The sequence below is a fragment of the Taudactylus pleione genome, unplaced genomic scaffold (genome assembly GCF_031769625.1).
Source record: "Taudactylus pleione unplaced genomic scaffold, aTauple2 ptg000201l, whole genome shotgun sequence".
NCBI lineage: Eukaryota > Metazoa > Chordata > Amphibia > Anura > Myobatrachidae > Taudactylus > Taudactylus pleione.
In genome coordinates, this window is record NW_028284603.1 from 40,294,735 (window position 1) to 40,317,412 (window position 22,678).

Sequence of the window (22,678 nt, forward strand, 5' to 3'; positions counted from 1 at the left end):
ATGTGCAGCGACAAGCATACATCTGTCTGTTAAAAAGTGGTGTAACCCTCAAAGTGCGCTCCACAAATAATTTTTAAAAAAAAATTTCTATCTTTGTGAATTTTGTGGGCTGTAGCCGCTCCTGCATCCTCAAAGCAGCAGCGACAAGCGTGCGTCTGTCTGTTAAAGGGTGGTATAACCCTCAAAGTGTGCTCCACAAACACTAAAAAAATTCTTTTTCTTTTCTGTCTTTGTGAATTGTGTGGGCTGTAGCCGCACCTGCATCCTCAAAGCAGCAGCGACAAGTGTGCGTCTGTCTGTTAAAGGGTGGTGTAACCCCCAAAGTGCGCTCCACAAAAAATAAAAAATTCTTCTTCTTTTCTGTGTTTGTGTGTGAAATGTATACACAGTAGCCACACCTGCATCCTCAAAAGAGCAGCGACAAGTGTGCGTCTGTCTGGTAAAGGGTGGTGTAACCCTCAAAGTGCGTTCCACAAACAATAAAAAAATGATTATTCTTTTTTTTTGTCTTTGTGAATTGTGTGGGCTGTAGCTACACCTGCATCCTCAAAGCAGCAGTGACAAGTGTGCATCTGTCTGTTAAGGGGTGGAGTAACCCCCAAAGTGTGCTCCAACCAAAATAAAATAATCTTCTTCTTTTCTGTGTTTGTGTGCGAAATGTATGTGCAGTAGCCGCACCTGCATCCTCAAAGCAGCAGCATCAAGCGTGCGTCTGTCTGTTAAAGGGTGGTGTAACCCTCAAAGTGCGCTCCACAAACAATAAAAGAAAAATATTTTTTTTCTCTTTGTGAACTGTGTGGGCTGTAGCCGCACCTGCATCCTCAAAGCAGCAATGACAAGCGTGTGTCTGTCTGTTAAAGGGTGGTTTAACCCTCAAAGTGCGCTCCACAAACAATAAAAAAATTGTTCTTTTTTTTTCTATCTTTGTGAATTGTGTGGGCTGTAGCCGCACCTGCATCTTCAAAGGTGCAGCGACAAGCGTGCATCTGTCTGTTAAAGAGTGGTGTAACCCTCTAAGTGCACTCCACAAACAAATTAAAAAAAAAATTCTATCTTTGTGAATTTTGAGGGCTGTAGCCACTCCTGCATCCTCAAGGCAGCAGCGACACGCGTGCGTCTGTCTGTTAAAGGGTGGTGTAACCTTTAAAGTGCACTCCACAAACAATAAAAAAAATTATTTTTTTTCTATTTTTGTGAATTGTGTGGGCTGTAGCAGAACCTGCATCCTCAAAGCAGCAGTGACAAGCGTACTTATGTCTGTTAAAGGGTGGTGTAACCCTCAAAGTGCGTTCCACAAACAATACAAAAATTCTTCTTTTTTTTTCAATCTTTGTGAATTGTGTGGTCTGTAGCCGCACCTGCATCCTCAAAGCAGCCGTGACAAGCGTGCATCTGTCTGTTAAACGGTGGTGTAACCCCCAAAGTGCGCTCCAACCAAAATAAAATAATTTTCTTCTCTTCTGTGTTTGTGTGAGAAATGTATGTGCAGTAGCCGCACCTGCATCCACAAAGCAGCAGCAACAAGCATGCATCTGTCTGTTAAAGGGTGGTGTAACCCTCAAAGTGCACTTTACAAACAATAAAAACATTCTTTTTTTTTTCTCTTTGTGAATTGTGTGGGCTGTAGCCGCACCTGCATCCTCAAAGCAGCAGCAACAAGTGTGTGTCTGTCTGTAAAAGGGTGGTGTAACCCTCAAAGTGCATTCAACAAACAATGAAAAAATTCTTCTTCATTTTTTTCTGTCTTTGTGAATTGTGTGGGCTGTAGCCGCACCTGCATCCTCAAAGCAGCAGCAACAAGCGTGCGTCTGTCTGTTAAAGGGTGGTGTAACCCCCAAAGTGCGCTCCACAAAAAAAAAAATCTTCTTCTTTTCTGTGTTTGTGTGTGAAATGTATGCACAGTAGCCGCACCTGCATCCTCAAAGCAGCAGTGACAAGCGTGCGTCTGTCTATTAAAGGGTGGTGCAACCCTCAAAGTGCGTTCCAAAAACAATAAAAAATTCTTCTTTTTTCTTGTCTTTGTGAATTGTGTGGGCTGTAGCCGCACCTGCAAACTCCAAGCAGCCGCGACAAGTGTGCGTCTGTCTGTTAAAGGGTGGTGTAACCCCCAAAGTGCGCTCCATAAAAAAAAAATCTTTTTTTTTCAGTCTTTGTGAAATGTGTGGGCTGTAGCCGCACCTGCATCCTCAAAGCAGCAGCAACAAGCGTGCGTCTGTCTGTTAAAGAGTGGTGTAACCCTCAAAGTGCGCTCCACAAACAATAAAAAAATTCTTTTTTTTCTGTCTTTGTGAATTGTGTGGGCTGTAGCTGCACCTGCATCCTCAAAGCAGCAGCGACAAGTGTGCGTCTGTCTGTTAAAGGGTGGGGTCACCCCCAATGTGCTCTCCACAAAAAATAAAAAATTCTTCTTCTGTTCTGTGTTTGTGTGTGAAATGTATGCACAGTAGCAGCACCTGCATCCTCAAAGCAGCAGCGACAAGCGTGCATCTGTCTGGTAAAGGGTGGTGTAACCCTCAAAGTGCACTCCAACCAAAATAAAATAATCTTCTTCTTTTCTGTGTTTGTGTGCGAAATGTATGTGCAGTAGCCGCACCTGCATCCTCAAAGCAGAAGCAACAAGCGTGCGTCTGTCTGTTAAAGGGTGGTCTAACCCTCAAAGTGCACTCCACAAAAGAAAAAAATTATTCTTTTTTTTCTCTTTGTGAATTGTGTGGGCTGTAGCCGCACCTGCATCCTCAAAGCAGCAGCGACAAGCGTGCATCTGTCTGGTAAAGGGTGGTGTAACCCTCAAAGTGCGCTCCACAAACAATTAAAAAAAAAAAATTCTATCTTTGTGAATTTTGTGGGCTGTAGCCGCTCCTGCATCCTCAAAGCAGCAGCGACAAGTGTGCTTCTGTCTGTTAAAGGGTGGTGTAACCCTTAAAGTGTGCTCCCCAAACAATAAAAAAATTCTTTTTTTCTGTTTTTGTGAATTGTGTGGGCTGTAGCCGCACCTGCATCCTCAAAGCAGCAGCGACAAGCGTGCTTCTGTCTGTTAAAGGGTGGTGTAACCCTCAAAGTGCGATCCACAAACAATAAAAAAAATGTTCTTTTTTTTTCGATCTTTGTGAATTGTGTGGTCTGTAGCCACACCTGCATCCTCAAAGCAGCCGTGACACGCGTGCGTCTGTCTGTTAAAGGGTGGTGTAACCTGCAAACTGCGCTCCAACCAAAATAAAATAATTTTCTTCTCTTCTGTGTTTGTGTGTGAAATGTATGTCCAGTAGCCGCACCTGCATCCTCAAAGCAGCAGCAACAAGCGTGCATCTGTCTGTTAAAGGGTGGTGTAACCCTCAAAGTGCACTTCACAAACAATAAAAACATTCTTTTTTTCTCTTTGTGAATTGTGTGGGCTGTAGCCGCACCTGCACCTTCAAAGCAGTAGCGACAAGCGTGCATCTGTCTGTTAAAGGGTGGTGTAACCCGCAAAGTGCGCTCCAACCAAAATAAAATAATCTTCTTTTCTGTGTTTGTGTGTGAAATGTATATGCAGTAGCCGCACCTGGATCCCCAAAGCAGCAGCGACAAGTGTGCGTCTATCTGTTAAAGGGTGGTGTAACCCTCAAAGTGCGCTCCACAAACAATAAAAAAATTCCTTTTTTTTCTGTTTTTGTGAATTGTTTGGGCTGTAGCCACCCCTGTATCCTCAAAGCAGCAGTGACAAGCGTGCGTCTGTCTGTTAAAGGGTGGTTTAACCCTCAAAGGGCGTTCCACAAACAATGAAAAAATTCTTTTTTTTCTGTCTTTGTGAATTGTGTGGGCTGTAGCTGCACCTGCATCCTCAAAGCAGCCGCGACAAGCGTGCGTCTGTCTGTTAAAGGGTGGTGTAACCCCCAAAGTGCGCTACATAAAAAATAAAAAATTCTTTTTTTTTAAGTCTTTGTGAAATGTGTGGGCTGTAGCCGCACCTGCATAATCAAAGCAGCAGTGACAAGCGTGGGTCTGTCTGTTAAAGTGGTATAACCCTCAAAGTGCGCTCCACAAACAATAAAAAAATTATTTTTTTCTCTGTCTTTGTGAATTGTGTGGTCTGTAGCCGCACCTGCATCCTCAAAGCAGCAGCGACAAGTGTGCGTCTGTCTGTTAAAGGGTGGTGTAACCCCCAAAGTGCGCTCCACAAAAAATAAAAAATTCTACTTCTTTTCTGTGTTTGTGTGTGAAATGTATGCACAGTAGCCGCACCTGCATCCTCAAAAGAGCAGCAACAAGTGTGCGTCTGTCTGTTAAAGGGTGGTGTAACCCTCAAAGTGCGTTCCACAAACAATAAAAAAATGATTCTTCTTTTTTTTTGTCTTTGTGAATTGTGTGGGCTGTAGCTGCACCTGCATCCTCAAAGCAGCAATGACAAGCGTGCGTCTGTCTGTTAAAGGGTGGTTTAACCCTCAAAGTGCGCTCCACAAACAATAAAAAAATTCTTCTTTTTTTTTCTATCTTTGTGAATTGTGTGGACTGTAGCCGCACCTGCATCTTCAAAGGTGCAGCGACAAGCGTGCATCTGTCTGTTAAATAGTGGTGTAACCCTCAAAGTGCGCTCCACAGACAAATAAAAAAAAAAATTCTATATTTGTGAATTTTGTGGGCTGTAGCCACTCCTGCATCCCCAAGGCAGCAGCGACAAGCGTGCGTCTGTCTGTTAAAGGGTGGTGTAACCTTTAAAGTGCACTCCACAAACAATAAAAAAAAATCTTTTTTTTCTGTTTTTGTGAATTGTGTGGTCTGTAGCCGCACCTGCATCCTCAAAGCAGCCTTGACAAGCGTGCGTCTGTCTGTTAAAGGGTGGTGTAACCCTCAAAGTGCACTTTAAAACAATAAAAACATTCTTTTTTTTTTCTCTTTGTGAATTGTGTGGGCTATAGCCGCACCTGCATCCTCAAAGCAGCAGCGACAAGCGTGCATCTGTCTGTTAAAGAGTAGTGTAACCCTCAAAGTGCGCTCCACAAACAATAAAAAAATTCTTTTTTTTCTGTCTTTGTGAATTGTGTGGGCTGTAGCTGCACCTGCATCCTCAAAGCAGCAGCGACAAGTGTGCGTCTGTCTGTTAAAGGGTGGGGTAACCCCCAAAGTGCTCTCCACAAAAAATAAAAAAATCTTCTTCTGTTCTGTGTTTGTGTGTGAAATTTATGCACAGTAGCCGCACCTGCATCCTCAAAGCAGCAGCGAAAAGCGTGCATCTGTCTGTTAAAGGGTGGTGTAACCCTCAAAGTGCGCTCCAACCAAAATAAATAATCTTCTTCTTTTCTGTGTTTGTGTGTGAAATGTATGTGCAGTAGCCGCACCTGCATCCTCAAAGCAGCAGCAACAAGCGTGCGTCTGTCTGTTAAAGGGTGGTCTAACCCTCAAAGTGCGCTTCACAAAATAAAAAAATTATTCTTTTTTTTCTCTTTGTGAATTGTGTGGGCTGCATCCTCAAAGCAGCAGCGACAAGCGTGCATCTGTCTGTAAAAGGGTGGTGTAACCCCCAAAGTGCACTCCAACCAAAATAAAATAATGTCCTTTTCTGTGTTTGTGTGTGAAATGCATTTGCAGTAGCCGCACCTTGATCCCCAAAGCAGCAGCGACAAGTGTGCATCTGTCTGTTAAAGGGTGGTGTAACCCTCAAAGTGCGCTCCACAAACAATAAAAAAATTCCTTTTTTTCCTGTTTTTGTGTATTGTGTGGGCTGTAGCCGCCCCTATATCCTCAAAGCAGCAGCGACAAGCGTGTGTCTGTCTGTTAAAGAATGGTGTAACCCTCAAAGTGCGTTCCACAAACAATGAATTAAATCTTCTTCTTTTTTTTCTGTCTTTGTGAATTGTGTGGGCTGTAGCCGCACCTGCATCTTCAAATGTGCAGCGACAAGCGTGCATCTGTCTGTTAAAAAGTGGTGTAACCCTCAAAGTGCGCTCCACAAACAATTTAAAAAAAAATAATTCTATCTTTGTGAATTTTGTGGGCTGTAGCCGCTCCTGCATCCTCAAAGCAGCAGCGACAAGCGTGTGTCTGTCTGTTAAAGGGTGGTATAACCCTCAAAGTGTGCTCCACAAACACTAAAAAAATTCTTTTTTTTTCTGTCTTTGTGAATTGTGTGGGCTGTAGCCGCACCTGCATCCTCAAAGCAGCAGCGACAAGTGTGCGTCCGACTGTTAAAGGGTGGTGTAACCCCCAAAGTGCGCTCCACAAAAAATAAAAAATTCTTCTTCTTTTCTGTTTGTGTGTGAAATGTATACACAGTAGCCGCACCTGCATCCTCAAAAGAGCAGCGACAAGTGTGCGTCTGTCTGTTAAAGGGTGGTGTAACCCTCAAAGTGCGTTCCACAAACAATAAAAAAATGATTCTTTTTTTTTTGTCTTTGTGAATTGTGTGGGCTGTAGCTACACCTGCATCCTCAAAGCAGCAGTGACAAGTGTGCATCTGTCTGTTAAGGGGTGGAGTAACCCCCAAAGTGTGCTCCAACCAAACTAAAATAATCTTCTTCTTTTCTGTGTTTGTGTGCGAAATGTATGTGCAGTAGCCGCACCTGCATCCTCAAAGCAGCAATGACAAGCATGTGTCTGTCTGTTAAAGGGTGGTTTAACCCTCAAAGTGCGCTCCACAAACAATAAAAAAATTCTTCTTTTTTTTTCTATCTTTGTGAATTGTGTGGGCTGTAGCCGCACCTGCATCTTCAAAGGTGCAGCGACAAGCGTGCATCTGTCTGTTAAAGAGTGGTGTAACCCTCTAAGTGCGCTCCACAAACAAATAAAAAAAAAAATTCTATCTTTGTGAATTTTGAGGGCTGTAGCCACTCCTGCATCCTCAAGGCAGCAGCGACAAGCGTGCGTCTGTCTGTTAAAGGGTGGTTTAACCCTCAAAGTGCGCTCCACAAACAATAAAAAAATTCTTCTTTTTTTTTCTATCTTTGTGAATTGTGTGGGCTGTAGCCGCACCTGCATCTTCAAAGGTGCAGCGACAAGCGTGCATCTGTCTGTTAAAGAGTGGTGTAACCCTCTAAGTGCGCTCCACAAACAAATAAAAAAAAAAATTCTATCTTTGTGAATTTTGAGGGCTGTAGCCACTCCTGCATCCTCAAGGCAGCAGCGACACGCGTGCGTCTGTCTGTTAAAGGGTGCTGTAACCTTTAAAGTGCACTCCACAAACAATAAAAAAAATTCTTTTTTTTCTGTTTTTGTGAATTGTGTGGGCTGTAGCAGAACCTGCATCCTCAAAGCAGCAGCGACAAGCATACTTATGTCTGTTAAAGGGTGGTGTAACCCTCAAAGTGCGTTCCACAAACAATACAAAAATTCTTCTTTTTTTTTCAATCTTTGTGAATTGTGTGGTCTGTAGCCGCACCTGCATCCTCAAAGCAGCCGTGACAAGCGTGCGTCTGTCTGTTAAACGGTGGTGTAACCCCCAAAGTGCGCTCCAACCAAAATAAAAAAATTTTCTTCTCTTCTGTGTTTGTGTGTGAAATGTATGTGCAGTAGCCGCACCTGCATCCACAAAGCAGCAGCAACAAGCATGCATCTGTCTGTTAAAGGGTGGTGTAACCCTCAAAGTGCATTCAACAAACAATGAAAAAAATCTTCTTCATTTTTTTCTGTCTTTGTGAATTGTGTGGGCTGTAGCCGCACCTGCATCCTCAAAGCAGCAGCAACAAGCGTGCGTCTGTCTGTTAAAGGGTGGTGTAACCCCCAAAGTGCGCTCCACAAAAAAAAAAATTCTTCTTCTTTTCTGTGTTTGTGTGTGAAATGTATGCACAGTAGCCGCACCTGCATCCTCAAAGCAGCAGCGACAAGCGTGCATCTGTCTATTAAAGGGTGGTGCAACCCTCAAAGTGCATTCCAAAAACAATAAAAAAATTCTTCTTCTTTTTTCTTGTCTTTGTGAATTGTGTGGGCTGTAGCCGCACCTGCATCCTCAAAGCAGCAGCGACAAGTGTGTGTCTGTCTGTTAAAGGGTGGTGTAACCCTCAAAGTGCATTCAACAAACAATGAAAAAATCTTCTTCATTTTTTTCTGTCTTTGTGAATTGTGTGGGCTGTAGCCGCACCTGCATCCTCAAAGCAGCAGCAACAAGCGTGCGTCTGTCTGTTAAAGGGTGGTGTAACCCCCAAAGTGCGCTCCACAAAAAAAAAAATTCTTCTTCTTTTCTGTGTTTGTGTGTGAAATGTATGCACAGTAGCCGCACCTGCATCCTCAAAGCAGCAGCGACAAGCGTGCATCTGTCTATTAAAGGGTGGTGCAACCCTCAAAGTGCATTCCAAAAACAATAAAAAAATTCTTCTTCTTTTTTCTTTTCTTTGTGAATTGTGTGGGCTGTAGCCGCACCTGCAAACTCCAAGCAGCCGCGACAAGTGTGCATCTGTCTGTTAAAGGGTGGTGTAACCCCCAAAGTGCGCTCCATAAAAAAAAAATCTATTTTTTTTCAGTCTTTGTGAAATGTGTGGGCTGTAGCCGCACCTGCATCCTCAAAGCAGCAGCGACAAGCGTGCGTCTGTCTGTTAAAGAGTGGTGTAACCCTCAAAGTGCGCTCCACAAAATAAAAAAATTATTCTTTTTTTTCTCTTTGTGAATTGTGTGGTCTGTAGCCACACCTGCATCCTCAAAGCAGCCGTGACACGCGTGCGTCTGTCTGTTAAAGGGTGGTGTAACCTGCAAAGTGCGCTCCAACCAAAATAAAATAATTTTCTTCTCTTCTGTGTTTGTGTGTGAAATGTATGTGCAGTAGCCGCACCTGCATTCACAAAGCAGCAGCAACAAGTGTGCATCTGTCTGTTAAAGGGTGGTGTAATCCTCAAAGTGCACTTTACAAACAATAAAAACATTCTTTTTTTTTCTCTTTGTGAATTGTGTGGGCTGTAGCCACACCTGCATCCTCAAAGCAGCAGCGACAAGTGTGCGTCTGTCTGTTAAAGGGTGGTGTAACCCTCAAAGTGCGTTCCACAAACAATGAAAAAATTATTCTTCTTCTCTGTGTTTGTGTGTGAAATGTATGCACAGTAGCCGCACCTGCATCCTCAAAGCAGCAGCGACAAGCGTGTATCTGTCTGTTAAAGGGTGGTGTAACCCTCAAAGTGCGATCCATAAAAAAAAAATCTTTTTTTTTCAGTCTTTGTGAAATGTGTGGGCTGTAGCCACACCTGCATCCTCAAAGCAGCAGTGACAAGCATGTGTCTGTCTGTTAAAGAGTGGTGTAACCCTCAAAGTGCGCTCCACAAACAATAAAAAAATTATTTTTTTTCTGTCTTTGTGAATTGTGTGGGCTGTAGCTGCACCTGCATCCTCAAAGCAGCAGCGACCAAGTGTGCGTCTGTCTGTTAAAGGGTGGGGAAACCCCCAAAGTGCTCTCCACAAAAAATAAAAAATTCTTCTTCTGTTCTGTTTGTGTGTGAAATGTATGCACAGTAGCCGCACCTGCATCCTCAAAGCATCAGTGACAAGCGTGCATCTGTCTGTTAAAGGGTGGTGTAACCCTCAAAGTGCGCTCCAACCAAAATAAAATAATCTTCTTTTCTGTGTTTGTGTGCGAAATGTTTGTGCAGTAGCCGCACCTGCATCCTCAAAGCAGCAGCAACAAGCATGCGTCTGTCTGTTAAAGGGTGGTCTAACCCTCAAAGTGCACTTCACAAAATAAAAAAATTCTTCTTTTTTTTCTCTTTGTGAATTGTGTGGGCTGTAGCCGCACCTGCATCCTCAAAGCAGCAGCAACAAGCGTGCGTCTGTCTGTAAAAGGGTGGTGTAACCCCCAAAGTGCTCTCCAACCAAAATAAAATAATCTTCTTCTTTTCTGTGTTTGTGTGTGAAATGCATTTGCAGTAGCCGCACCTTGATCCCCAAAGCAGCAGCGACAAGTGTGCGCCTGTCTGTTAAAGGGTGGTGTAACCCCCAAAGTGTGCTCCACAAACAATAAAAAAATTCCTTTTTTTCTGTTTTTGTGAATTGTGTGGGCTGTAGCCGCCCCTCAATCCTCAAAGCAGCAGCGACAAGCGTGTGCCTGTCTGTTAAAGAGAGGTGTAACCCTCAAAGTGCGTTCCACAAACAATGAATTAAATCTTCTTCTTTTTTTTCTGTCTTTGTGAATTGTGTGGGATGTAGCCGCACCTGCATCGTCAAAGCAGCAGCGACAAGCGTGCGTCTGTCTGTAAATGGGCGGTGTAACCCCCAAAGTGCGCTTCAACCAAAATAAAATAATCTTCTTCTTTTCTGTGTTTGTGTGTGAAATGCATTTGCAGTAGCCGCACCTTGATCCCAAAAGCAGCAGCGACAAGTGTGCGTCTGTCTGTTAAAGGGTGGGGTAACCCTCAAAGTGCGCTCCACAAACAATACAAAAATTACTCATTTTTTTTCTGTCTTTGTGAATGGTTTGGGCTGTAGCCGCACCTGCATCCTCAAAGCAGCAGCGACAAGCGTGCGTCTGTCTGTTAAAGGGTGGTGTAACCCTCAAAGTGTGCTCCACAAACAATAAAAAAATTATTCTTTTTTTTCTGTTTTTATAAATTGTGTGGGCTGTAGCAGCACCTGCATCCTCAAAGCAGCAGCGACAAGCGTGCGTCTGTCTGTTAAAGGGTGGTGTAACCCTCAAAGTGCGCTCCTAAACAATAAAAAAGTTATTTTCTTTTTTTCTGTCTTTGTGAATTGTGTGGGCTGTAGCCGCACCTGCATCCTCAAAGCAGCAGTGACAAGCATGCGTCTGTCTGTTACAGGGTTGTGTTACCCCCAAAGTGCGCTCCAACCAAAATAAAATAATCTTCTTTTATGTGTTTGTGTGTGAAATGTATACGCAGTAGCCGCACCTGCAACCTCAAAGAAGCAGCGACAAGCGTTCATCTGTCTGTTAAATGGTGGTGTTACCCTCAAATTGCGCTCCACAAACAATAAAAAAATTCTTCTTTTTTTTTCTGTCTTTGTGAACTGTGTGGTCTGTAGCCGCACCTGCATCCTCAAAGCAGCAGCGACAAGCGTGCATCTGTCTGTTAAAGGGTGGAGTAACCCCCAAAGTGCGCTCCAACCAAAATAAAATAATTTTCTTCTCTTCTGTGTTTGTGTGTGAAATGTATGTGCAGTAGCCGAACCTGCATCCTCAAAGCAGCAGCAACAAGCGTGCGTCTGTCTGTTAAAGGGTGGTCTAACCCTCAAAGTGCGCTTCGCAAACAATAAAAAAATTCTTCTTTTTTTTCTCTTTGTGTATTGTGTGGTCTGTAGCCGCACCTGCATCCTCAAAGCAGCAGCGACAAGTGTGCGTCTGTCTGTTAAAGGGTGGTGTAACCCTCAAAGTGCGTTTCACAAACAATGAAAAAATTCTTCTTCTTTTTGTTCTGTCTTTGTGAATTGTGTGGGCTGTAGCCGCACCTGCATCCTCAAAGCAGCAGCGACAAGCGTGCGTCTGTCTGTTAAAGGGTGGTGTAACCCCCAAATTGTCTCCACAAAAAAAAAAATTCTTCTTCTTTTCTGTGTTTGTGTGTGAAATGTATGCGCAGTAGCCGCACCTGCATCCTCAAAGCAGCAGCGACAAGTGTGCGTCTGTCTGTTAAAGGGTGGTGCAACCCTCAAAGTGCGTTCCACAAACAATAAAAAAATTCTTCTTTTTTTTTGTCTTTGTGAATTGTGTGGGCTGTAGCCGCACCTGCATCCTCAAAGCAGCCGCGACAACTGTGCGTCTGTCTGTTAAAGGGTGGTGTAACCCCCAAAGTGCGCTCCATAAAAAAAAAATCTTTTTTTTCAGTCTTTGTGAAATGTGTGGGCTGTAGCCACACCTGCATCCTCAAAGCAGCAGCGACAAGCGTGCGTCTGTCTGTTAAAGAGTGGTGTAACCCTCAAAGTGCACTCCACAAACAATAAAAAAATTCTTTTTTTTCTGTCTTTGTGAATTGTGTGGGCTGTAGCTGCACCTGCATCCTCAAAGCAGCAGCGACAAGTGTGCGTCTGTCTGTTAAAGTGTGGGGTAACCCCCAAAGTGCTCTCCACAAAAAATAAAAAAATCTTCTTCTGTTCTGTGTTTGTGTATGAAATGTATGAACAGTAGCCGCACCTGCATCCTCAAAGCAGCAGCGACAAGCGTGCATCTGTCTGTTAAAGGGTGGTGTAACCCTCAATGTGCGCTCCAACCAAAATAAAATAATCTTCTTCTTTTCTGTGTTTGTGTGCGAAATGTATGTGCAGTAGCCGCACCTGCATCCTCAAAGCAGCAGCAACAAGCGTGCATCTGTCTGTTAAAGGGTGGTCTAACCCTCAAAGTGCGCTTCACAAAATAAAAAAATTCTTCTTTTTTTTCTCTTTGTGAATTGTGTGGGCTGTAGCCGCACCTGCATCCTCAAAGCAGCAGCGACAAGCGTGCGTCTGTCTGTAAAAGGGTGGTGTAACCCCAAAAGTGCGCTCCATCCAAAATAAAATAATCTTCTTCTTTTCTGTGTTTGTGTGTGAAATGCATTTTCAGTAGCCGCACCTTGATCCCCAAAGCAGCAGCGACAAGTGTGTGTCTGTCTGTTAAAGGGTGGTGTAACCCTCAAAGTGTGCTCCACAAACAATAAAAAAATTCCTTTTTTTTCTGTTTTTGTGAATTGTGTGGGCTGTAGCCGCCCCTCTATCCTCAAAGCAGCAGCGACAAGCATGTGTCTGTCTGTTAAAGGGTGGTGTAACCCTCAAAGTGTGTTCCACAAACAATGAATTAAATCTTCTTCTTTTTTTTCTATCTTTGTGAATTGTGTGGGCTGTAGCAGCACCTGCATCCTCAAAGCAGCAGCGACAAGCGTGCATCTGTCTGTAAAAGGGCGGTGTAACCCCCAAAGTGCGCTCCAACCAAAATAAAATAATCTTCTTTTCTGTGTTTGTGTGTGAAATGCATTTGCAGTAGCCGCACCTTGATCCCCAAAGCAGCAGCGACAAGTGTGCGTCTGTCTGTTAAAGGGTGGTGTAACCCTCAAAGTGCGCTCCACAAACAATACAAAAATTCTTCATTTTTTTTCTGTCTTTGTGAATGGTTTGGGCTGTAGCCGCACCTGCATCCTCAAAGCAGCAGCAACAAGTGTGCGTCTGTCTGTTAAAGGGTGGTGTAACCCTCAAAGTGCGCTCCACAAACAATAAAAAAATTCTTCTTTTTTTTCTGTTTTTATAAATTGTGTGGGCTGTAGCAGCACCAGCATCCTCAAAGCAGCAGCGACAAGTGTGCGTCTGTCTGTTAAAGGGTGGTGTAACCCTCAAAGTGCGCTCCTAAACAATAAAAAAGTTCTTCTCTTTTTTTCTGTCTTTGTGAATTGTGTGGGCTGTAGCCACACCTGCATCCTCAAAGCAGCAGTGACAAGCGTGCGTCTGTCTGTTAAAGGGTGGTGTTACCCCCAAAGTGCGCTCCAACCAAAATAAAATAATCTTCTTTTATGTGTTTGTGTGTGAAATGTATACGCAGTAGCCGCACCTGCATCCTCAAAGCAGCAGCGACAAGCGTGCATCTGTCTGTTAAAGGGTGGTGTAACCCTTAAATTGCGCTCCACAAACAATAAAAAAATTATTTTTTTTCTGTCTTTGTGATTTGTGTGGGCTGTAGCCACCCCTATATCCTCAAAGCAGCAGCGACAAGTGTGCGTCTGTCTGTTAAAGGGTGGTGTAACCCTCAAAGTGCGTTTCACAAACAATGAAAAAATTCTTCTTTTTTTTCTCTTTGTGAATTGTGTGGGCTGTAGCCGCACCTGCATCCTCAAAGCAGCCGTGACAAGCGTGCGTCTGTCTGTTAAAGGGTGGTGTAACCCCCAAAGTGCGCTCCATAAAAAATAAAACATTCTTTTTTTTTCTGTCTTTGTGAAATGTGTGGGCTGTAGCTGCACCTGCATCTTCAAAGCAGCAGCGACAAGCGTGCATCTGTCTGTTAAAGGGTGGTGTAACCCTCAAAGTGCGCTCCAACCAAAATAAAATAATCTTCTTCTTTTCTGTGTTTGTGTGTGAAATGTATGTGCAGTAGCCGCACCTGCATCTTCAAAGGAGCAGCAACAAGCGTGCGTCTGTCTGTTAAAGGGTGGTATAACCCTCAAAGTGCGCTTCACAAACAATAAAAAAATTCTTCTTCTTTTTTCTCTTTGTGAATTGTGTGGGCTGCAGCCGCACCTGCATCCTCAAAGCAGCAGCGACAAGCGTGCGTCTGTCTGTAAAAGGATGGTGTAACCCCCAAAGTGCGCTCCAACCAAAATAAAATAATCTTCTTCTTTTCTGTGTTTGTGTGTGAAATGTATGTGCATTAGCCGCACCTGGATCCTCAAAGCAGCAGCGACAAGTGTGCATCTGTCTGTTAATGGGTGGTGTAACCCCCAAAGTGCGCTCCATAAAAATTAAAAATTCTTTTTTTTGTCTTTGTGAAATGTGTGGGCTGTAGCCGCACCTGCATCCTCAAAGCAGCAGCGACAAGCGTGCATCTGTCTGTTATAGGGTGGTGTAACCCTCAAAGTGCGCTCCACAAAATATAAAAAATAAAAAAATGTTCTGTCTTTGTGAAATGTGTGGGCTGTAGCTGCACCTGCATCCTCAAAGCAGCAGCGAGAAGCATGCATCTGTCTGTTAAAGAGTGGTGTAACCTTCAATGTGCGCTCCACAAACAATAAATAAATTCTTTTTTTTTCTGTCTTGGTGAATTTTGAGGGCTGTAGCTGCACCTGCATCCTCAAAGCAGCAGCGACAAGCATGCGTCTGTCTATTAAAGGGTGGTGTAACCCCCAAAGTGCGCTCCACAAACAATAAAAAAATTCTTTTTTTTCTGTTTTTGTGAATTGTGTGGGCTGTAGCCGCACCTGCATCCTCAAAGCAGCAGCGACAAGCGTGCATCTGTCTGTTAAAGGGTGGTGTAACCCTCAAAGTGCATTCCACAAACAATAAAAAAATTCTTCTTTTTTTTTCTCTTTGTGAATTGTGTGGGCTGCAGCCGCACCTGCATCCTCAAAGCAGCAGCGACAAGCATGCATCTGTCTGTTAAAGGATTACATCGGTGACAGCATCCAAGTAGGCATGTCAGATAGTCCGTACATGTACTGGCAGGAAAAAGAGGCAATTTGGAGGCCCCTGTACAAACTGGCTCTATTTTACCTGAGTTGGCCCCCCTCCTGTGTCAGCGAAAGGCGTAGGAGGTTGCTTCCACAAAATGTGGAGAAGATGATGTTCATAAAAATGAATTATCAACTCTTCCAGGGAGACCAGCCTCCTGAACGTACAGAGGGACCTGTGGTGGTGACTTCCAGCGTTGACGAATTAATAATCTGTGAGGATGAGGATGTACACAACACTGAAGAGGGTGAGGAATCTGTGAATGTGGAGGATGAGGATGACATCTTGCCTCCATAGAGCCAGTTTGTGCAGGGACAGATTAATTGCCAGCTTGTTTTGTGGAGGCCCAAACGAATCAATCATTTAAGCCACAGTCGTGTAGCAGACCCTGGCACTGAAATGATTGGTTTGTTAAAGTGTGCATGTCCTGTTTATACAACATAAGGGTGGGTGGGAGGACCCAAGGACAATTCCATCTTGCACCTCTTTTTTTTCTTTGCATTATGTACTGTTTGCGGCCTAGTTTTTCAAACTGCCATCCTGTCTGCCACTGTAGTGTCACTCCTAGATGGGCCACGTGTTTGTGCCGCCCACTCTTGTCGCTTAGCATAGTCATCCATCTACCTCGGTGCAACCTTTTGGACATAAAAACAATATTGTGAGGTGTGAGGTGTTCAGAATAGACTGGAAATGAGTGGAAATTAAGGTTTTTGAGGTTAATAATAGCATAGGAGCAGAAAAATCAATACATTCTGTGATTTTAGCTGGTTTTATTCTTTTTTTTTAAAAATACAGATCCAAAACACAAAACCCAGAACCCAAAACACCGAAGGGTGGTTTTGGCAAAACCAATCCAGATCCAAAACACGAAGAAAGATCCAGATCCAAAACCAAAACACAAAACACGAAAAGTGGCCAGTGCACACCCCTACTGTACATGGAAAGTAAATTCTGTGTTTTGAAAAAAACACATGATAAAACATACTGCAGCATAGACCCACATTTTAATCACACATAATAGAAAAATTCTATTTTTACCTCTAACACTCCTTTCCTGCACCCTGATGCTAACCCTCCCCACCCCGCACCCTAACCCTCCCAGTAAGTGCCTAAACCTAACCCTCCCCCTTAGTGTCTAAACCCAACCCTGCCCCCTTAGTACCTAAACCTAACCCTCCTCCCTTAGTGCCTAACCCTAACCTCCCTCCTCCCGCAGCCTAACCTCCCCCAGCGGCTAACACCTACTCTGTGAAGGTCTGGGTTTGTTGTGGACCCGGGGTGGTGACAGGAGCAGACACAGAAGCAGATTTAAATAAAAGGTGGAGTTTTTAATAAGTGATTTAGCAGACATGGGAATGGCAAAAGAAAAAGTCCAGGTTTAGCACTAAAGTGCACTTGATAACTGTGGTGAAGCAAATGGGAGAATGTCTAGATAGTGACAGGCAGGAAATGTCCAGTATGCAGGTTTGGTGAGCTGTAACGAAGTGCAGGCAGAGGTAATGAAGTCCAGATGGGAGTTAGAGTGTGAGGCAAGGTGCAGGGAAACAGCAGGTTCAGGTACTCAGGCAGGGAAAGGTAGATGGAGGGTGCAGGGTGAGTCCAGCAGCTTTGGAGCAGGCAAGGTAACAGGCTAGTAGCGCTTCTAGGCAGACAGGTAAGGCACAGGTACTCTCTCTCAGCTGCAGCAATGAATGAAGGCTCTGGACCTTCCTAAATACCAGGTGCCGCGCTGTGAGTGGCTGGATTGGACAGCTTGAATCACATGACCCGAGGCAAGATGAGGCGCCCATACCAAATGGAACGGAAACACCACCAGGCCTCACCAGGCCTCAGTGACAATGTACCCACACAGAACCAATGCCCCTCGCCAAACACCAGCACCGCTGCCAGAGACCCCTCGCCACAATGACCTCACAGCTAATACCCAGTGACCATCATGCCGAGAAACCCTGGCCGTAACATACTCGGCCCTGCTATACTTACATTCAGGATTCCGGCGTTGGCACCTCCAGCCATGTCAGGATTCTGTTGCGGATCTTCCCACGCTGATCGGGATTCCGGCATCGGGATCCTAGCAGGCAGCATTCCAGGTGTCGGTATATTAACTGCATCTGCTCCGCACAACCCACACATACACAAAGGTGATTGTGACACATCTGTATAGATACATACATACATTGAAATCAAACACCAGGCACAGAAACACCAGGCACAGAATATATATACACACACATTGTCCATTTACTGTTTAGGCATGTATGTCACTGAGGGGTTTTATGTATGAGTGTGTGTATTATGTGTAAAATTATATCTATCTGTCTATATATATATATATATATATATAATTTTATATATACATACACACACACACATACATAAAACCCCTCAGTGGCATACATGCCTAAGAATTAAATGGACAGTGTGAAACATTACATATACTGTGCCACCACACACACATACCTACATACATACACACACACATTATGTATATATATATATATATATATGTGTACACACTTAGACAGATCTTATATACAGAACTTCCTCCTCCCTGCTCCTCATTAGGTGGTGGACGTGACAGGCTCAGCGGCAGGGACACGGAAGGGTTGGCGGCTGGCTGGCACAGCATTATGTGCAACGACACTATTCAGGAATGCGCTGCGCCACACTTACAGACCCAGTGAGGGGGTCATGGATACCTGTTTTTTGTTTTCTGAATACCCGTGCTAGACAGGCGGCCGGCAGCGTGGGCAGTTTATTATTCACTGTTAGCCGCGGATCCACCATGCAGATGCTTTTTGTGCCCATAAGAACTTGGGGGCCCCTCAGAAACTCAGGACCCGACACGGTTGTACCCCCCTGTCACCGGGCCTGCCGTCACGTATCCGCAGTGCGACTGTAGAGAGGCTGGATAATGGTGAAGTACGTAATAGGAGCTTACTCCCTGTCACTTGAGAAATAAGGTGAAAGACTTCCATCCCGAACTTCTGGATTTTGGGGCAAGACCAAAAAATATGAAGCATGTCACCAACCTCTCCACAGTCCCTCCAACAGAGCCGCGAGGCACTAGGCCAAAATCTATGCATAGGTTCAGGTGTGAGGTATAATCTTTGTATTAACTTAACAAGCATTTCTGAATGATAAATGCATCTAGACATTTTAAATACGTTCCTCAATATCCTCTCCCACTCCTCATCAGATAAGGTAATACGTAAATCCTGTTCCCATCTAATTTGAACAGATAACTTAGCAGTTTTGCTAGGGGCCAGTATATATACCTATACTACAATGAGATAGTGCCTTTTAAAGATGGGGAGTACAATTCAGAAAATTAAAGTAGAAGATGGATGGGACCAGGGTCAAGGGGCCCACTTGCAATGTTTGAAGGCAGTGTCTAACACTTAGATACTTTTAAAGATCACGAGAAGGAAAATTATATTGGAATTGCAGCTATGCAAACAACCAGATATACAGAAGTCCAGTACATTTAGTTAGACCCAGATCAAACCAGAATGATACGGAGAAGTATAGGATCAGTTCAGACATCCCCTTTTCTCCCTACACCTTTCACGGAACCGCAGCTGTAGACTATCATGCATCGTTCAGTGATGGTGGCGCACTGATCGGTTAACACCACAGGACCCTGTGGGTCGACTGACCATGTTGCGCCCCTATCTGTGGACTTTTGTATGGTTATAGATATGTGCATCTTTTTCCATTTTTACCCATGGGAACATAGGCTTTTAGGTCATTTTAGTTCAGGTTTTTCTCCCTCTGGCTCTAATTATACTTCATAGGTTTTTTTGGGGGCATGATGGGCAATACCATAGTGTTATATATGTGCAGTGGGTGCACATATACTTTTTGGATGTTAATTGTGCCTCCTTGTCTACCTTTTTCATCATCTCCTCTTAGACTGTAATATATATTAATATGATTGACTGTGTGCCTTATAAACATCAAAAATTAAAACAATATATAACAATCTCTTATTAGGTAAGAAAAGTTGAATGTATTATTTACTTGTAGGAGTACTCGTGGGTCATTTGAATGGGTCTTTTCACAACAAAATCATCTATTTCATTGAGGGATGTATTATATTGTATTTTAGGAATTTTTTTAATCGTAACTTTGGTTTGTATGTATGTGTAAGAATTCATATATTGTAAGAGCCCTATAAAGGGAGGTCAATTTAATTCAATCTAATTTCTTTTATCTATGGATCATATGGAACACATGCCTCACGTTAAGGTAATTACCTCCATTTGGGACAGGATTTAAGAATAAGTAACTAGGCAGGATTTCTCTTTCATTCCCTCTGAGGAATCGGCCACATTTACATGGCTTAGAAACGCTTCAAGGACTAAGGTTTCCAGGTCTGCTACAGCCACCACAAGGCACCGTATCCTGATCATGTTGGCCAGACTGTCGGACAGCGTGGTTACAGGGCGTCATGATTGAACAGAGGGCCTGATTCAGAGATACTCGTAAGCGACCACTCGTTTGCTCCGAGCGATGTTCGCACAACTGCGCATGCATATGGGTCGTAATGCACATGCGCCAACCAGTCAGTGCGATCGGAAATTGAGCGCTCGCAAAATAGCGAGTGCCTGCTAATTTGAGTGACAGGATGAGGCGTTTGTGGGTGGTAACAGGGGTAGGTGCTTGAAAACGGGGAGTGGAGATCCAAACGCAAGCGTGCCAAACGGTCAAAACGGGCGTTTTAAGGGTGTGCATAATTAACAAAGCAGCGTCATCGTCCACGTCACTTGGTTGTTTCTTAGCCTGAACTGTTCGCATGATTGCGGTAGGATAAACCTACCACAAGCACTGCGAGCAGTTCAGACGCCTTTCGATGTACTCGATTAATCAAATAAATAGCGGAGATGACGTATGATGCGAGCGGCCAGGGGGCGTCTTTACAAAATAGCGAGCGCATGTTTCGTTCGCTCGCTCAGAAATAGAGGCGTCAACAGACCGCAAAGAGCGAGTGCTCAATTTAAATAGCCGGCCCCTTTTTCTGAACGAGCGAGCGCAAATAGCGTGCGGCTCTGAATCAGGCCCAGAGATCCCAATTGAATGAGCATGGGTGAGAGTGCTGCTCCAGCTCAGCAAAACTTCACAGGGGTACCCCCACTTAAGGAAATTTCCACCCAGTCTGAAGCAGCCTCACCATTCAGGACACTCTTACCTGGCCGATCATTACCACTTCACAGTGGCAGGGACCAGCTGCCCACACAATAGAGGGAGACAGCGCTGGTATTATCCGCAGATGATCTACACTGGATCCACTGTATACACGGCAATGCTAAGGAATTCCTAATGGGCAGTCAATTATATACCACAGTACTGTGAATAACTAAGCTCTGATAGCTCTCCTAACTCCCCCCTCATGTTTTTTCAAATCAACATAACAAATACATTGTTGCCTTTTGGCATTAACGGCTACTGAATTACATATTGATATATATGGATAGGAAATATAATGATTCGTGAGTTCCTCTATAAGGGCATTTTATTTCAAAGACTATGTGTCACGATCTGCTCAGGAGGATCTCCTTCTGAAGAGCTGAAAGCTGAGGTCCCGGGTTGAGGAAGGAATTGGAGGCGAGGGGCCTGGATGTATGTCCTCCTCATCCACAAGTACTGGATGTTGACGAGACCAAAGGCACAGAGTCTAACTTGCTGACCCCAACCAGTGACCCCTCCAAGCGGGATATGGGTATTTAAGCTGCACCCAGCAAGCAGGTCGTGGCCCTTTGGTCAGGTATCAAGTATACAAGTGGGAAATGGGAGCATAACACTGAGGAGGCCCAGGAGAATATACTTCAGTGTGAAGCACTAGAGGAAACCCTGTACCCTGCTGGTACTGTATTGGCATGATGGAGTAACTTCCCGGAATAGTATACTGTCGGGGAATTGATAAGGCCCACTGCGGACCTACTGTAGATGCACCACTGGCACAGGAGAGTGACACTTGAGCAGTACTCGAATGTTGTACTGAGTGCACGGGCTGAGAACCCAGATGCACTGCTGGCACAGGAGAGTGACACTTGTGTTGTACTCGGGTGGTGTAATGAGTACACAGGCTGAGAACCCAGATGCACTGCTGGCACGGGAGAGTGACACTTGTGTTGTACTCGGGTGGTGTACTGAGTACATGGGTTGATAACCCAGATGCACCGCTGGCACAGGAGAATCACTTTGAAGAGTAGAGAGGGAACACCAGAGATGACTCGTGAGAGGAAAGGAGCAAGGAACCTGGAACAAAGTAACGGCAAGCATACACCAGTAGTAACGACGTTGTACAGGCAACTTCCTGCTGTCCGGAGCCCAGTTATATACCCTAAGATAGCAGTCCATTGGAGGATAGCGTCAGCTGACAGCAACCATGCTACCATTGGGTAACAATGATAATTATTATTAATGATGTTATCAGGTGATAACGACTGTCATGGCTGCACCCATGATGGCAACCACAGTAACCAAGTCACCGGATAGCACATGGAAGTCCAAGTGATCCTAAGGTATAATCCTCAGCGCGTCACTCGCCGCCGCACCAGACATCTGACCGCTTGAGAAGTCAGGGGAAGTGTTAAGGCTCAGAGCAAACAGTGGGGGAAAAAGTCTTGCACAGCCTTGAGGGCTGGAGTATCTTGGCTAGATGCGGCCATGTAGTGGTGGTGCAGCCTTTGGGCCGGTAGCAGCCACTGGGCTGGTTGAGGCCTGTGGGCCAATGAGTGGTGATGTGGCCTTTGGGCCGGTCGCAGCCTCTGAACTGGTTGAGGCCTGATGGCCAATAAGTTGTGGTGCGGCCTTTGTGCCAGTAGCAGCCCCGAGACTGTTCAAGCCTGTGGGCAAACGAGTTGAGATGCAGCCTTTGGGCCGGTAGCAGCCTCTGGGCTAGGTGAGGCCTGAGGGCCAATAAGCTGTGGTGCGGCCTTTGGGCCGGTAGCAGCTTCTGGGCTGGTTGCTGCCTTGAGGGCAGAATGACTTGGCAAGAGGATGCTGAGGTGCGCACAGTCTCACGGGATGACACCAGTGGTTGTACACAGGATGCTGAGGTGTGCTTAATGTCGCCCAGATGACACCAGCGGTTGTACACAGGGTTGTGTATACGGGACACTGTGGTGCGCTAAATGCCGCCGAGATGACACAAGGTTGCGTACTCTGATGTGCGGCCTGTGTCGCCGGGTGGACACAAGATGCTGGGTTGCGCACTCGGAACGCTGAGTGCAGGCTGTGCCACCTGGATGACACAAACAACAGCTGGAGCAAATGCAGACCGTGCCGCCTGGATGACACAAACGACAGCTGGAGCAAATGCAGACCGTGACGCCTGGATGACACAAATGGCAGGAACATTGAAGAAGGCTAGGTGCTGGGAACTCGACTGTGATACAGGAGACCAAAACAACAACCGGAAACACGTGAACGCTATCACCGGCAAGGAGTTGAAGGGCTGGCTGGAATATAACAGGAACAGGGCCCAACCAGAGCAAGTTTCCCTAATGACAAATTATTGAGCACCTGGGCTGTGTTCAGACAGGAGAATCAATCAGTGTGCACCTGATAGTGCACACAGACAAGCAGTAATTAGTGCAGAGGCTCATCAGCAACCAAGACTGGAACTGCAACAATATTGTTACAAGTCCAGTCC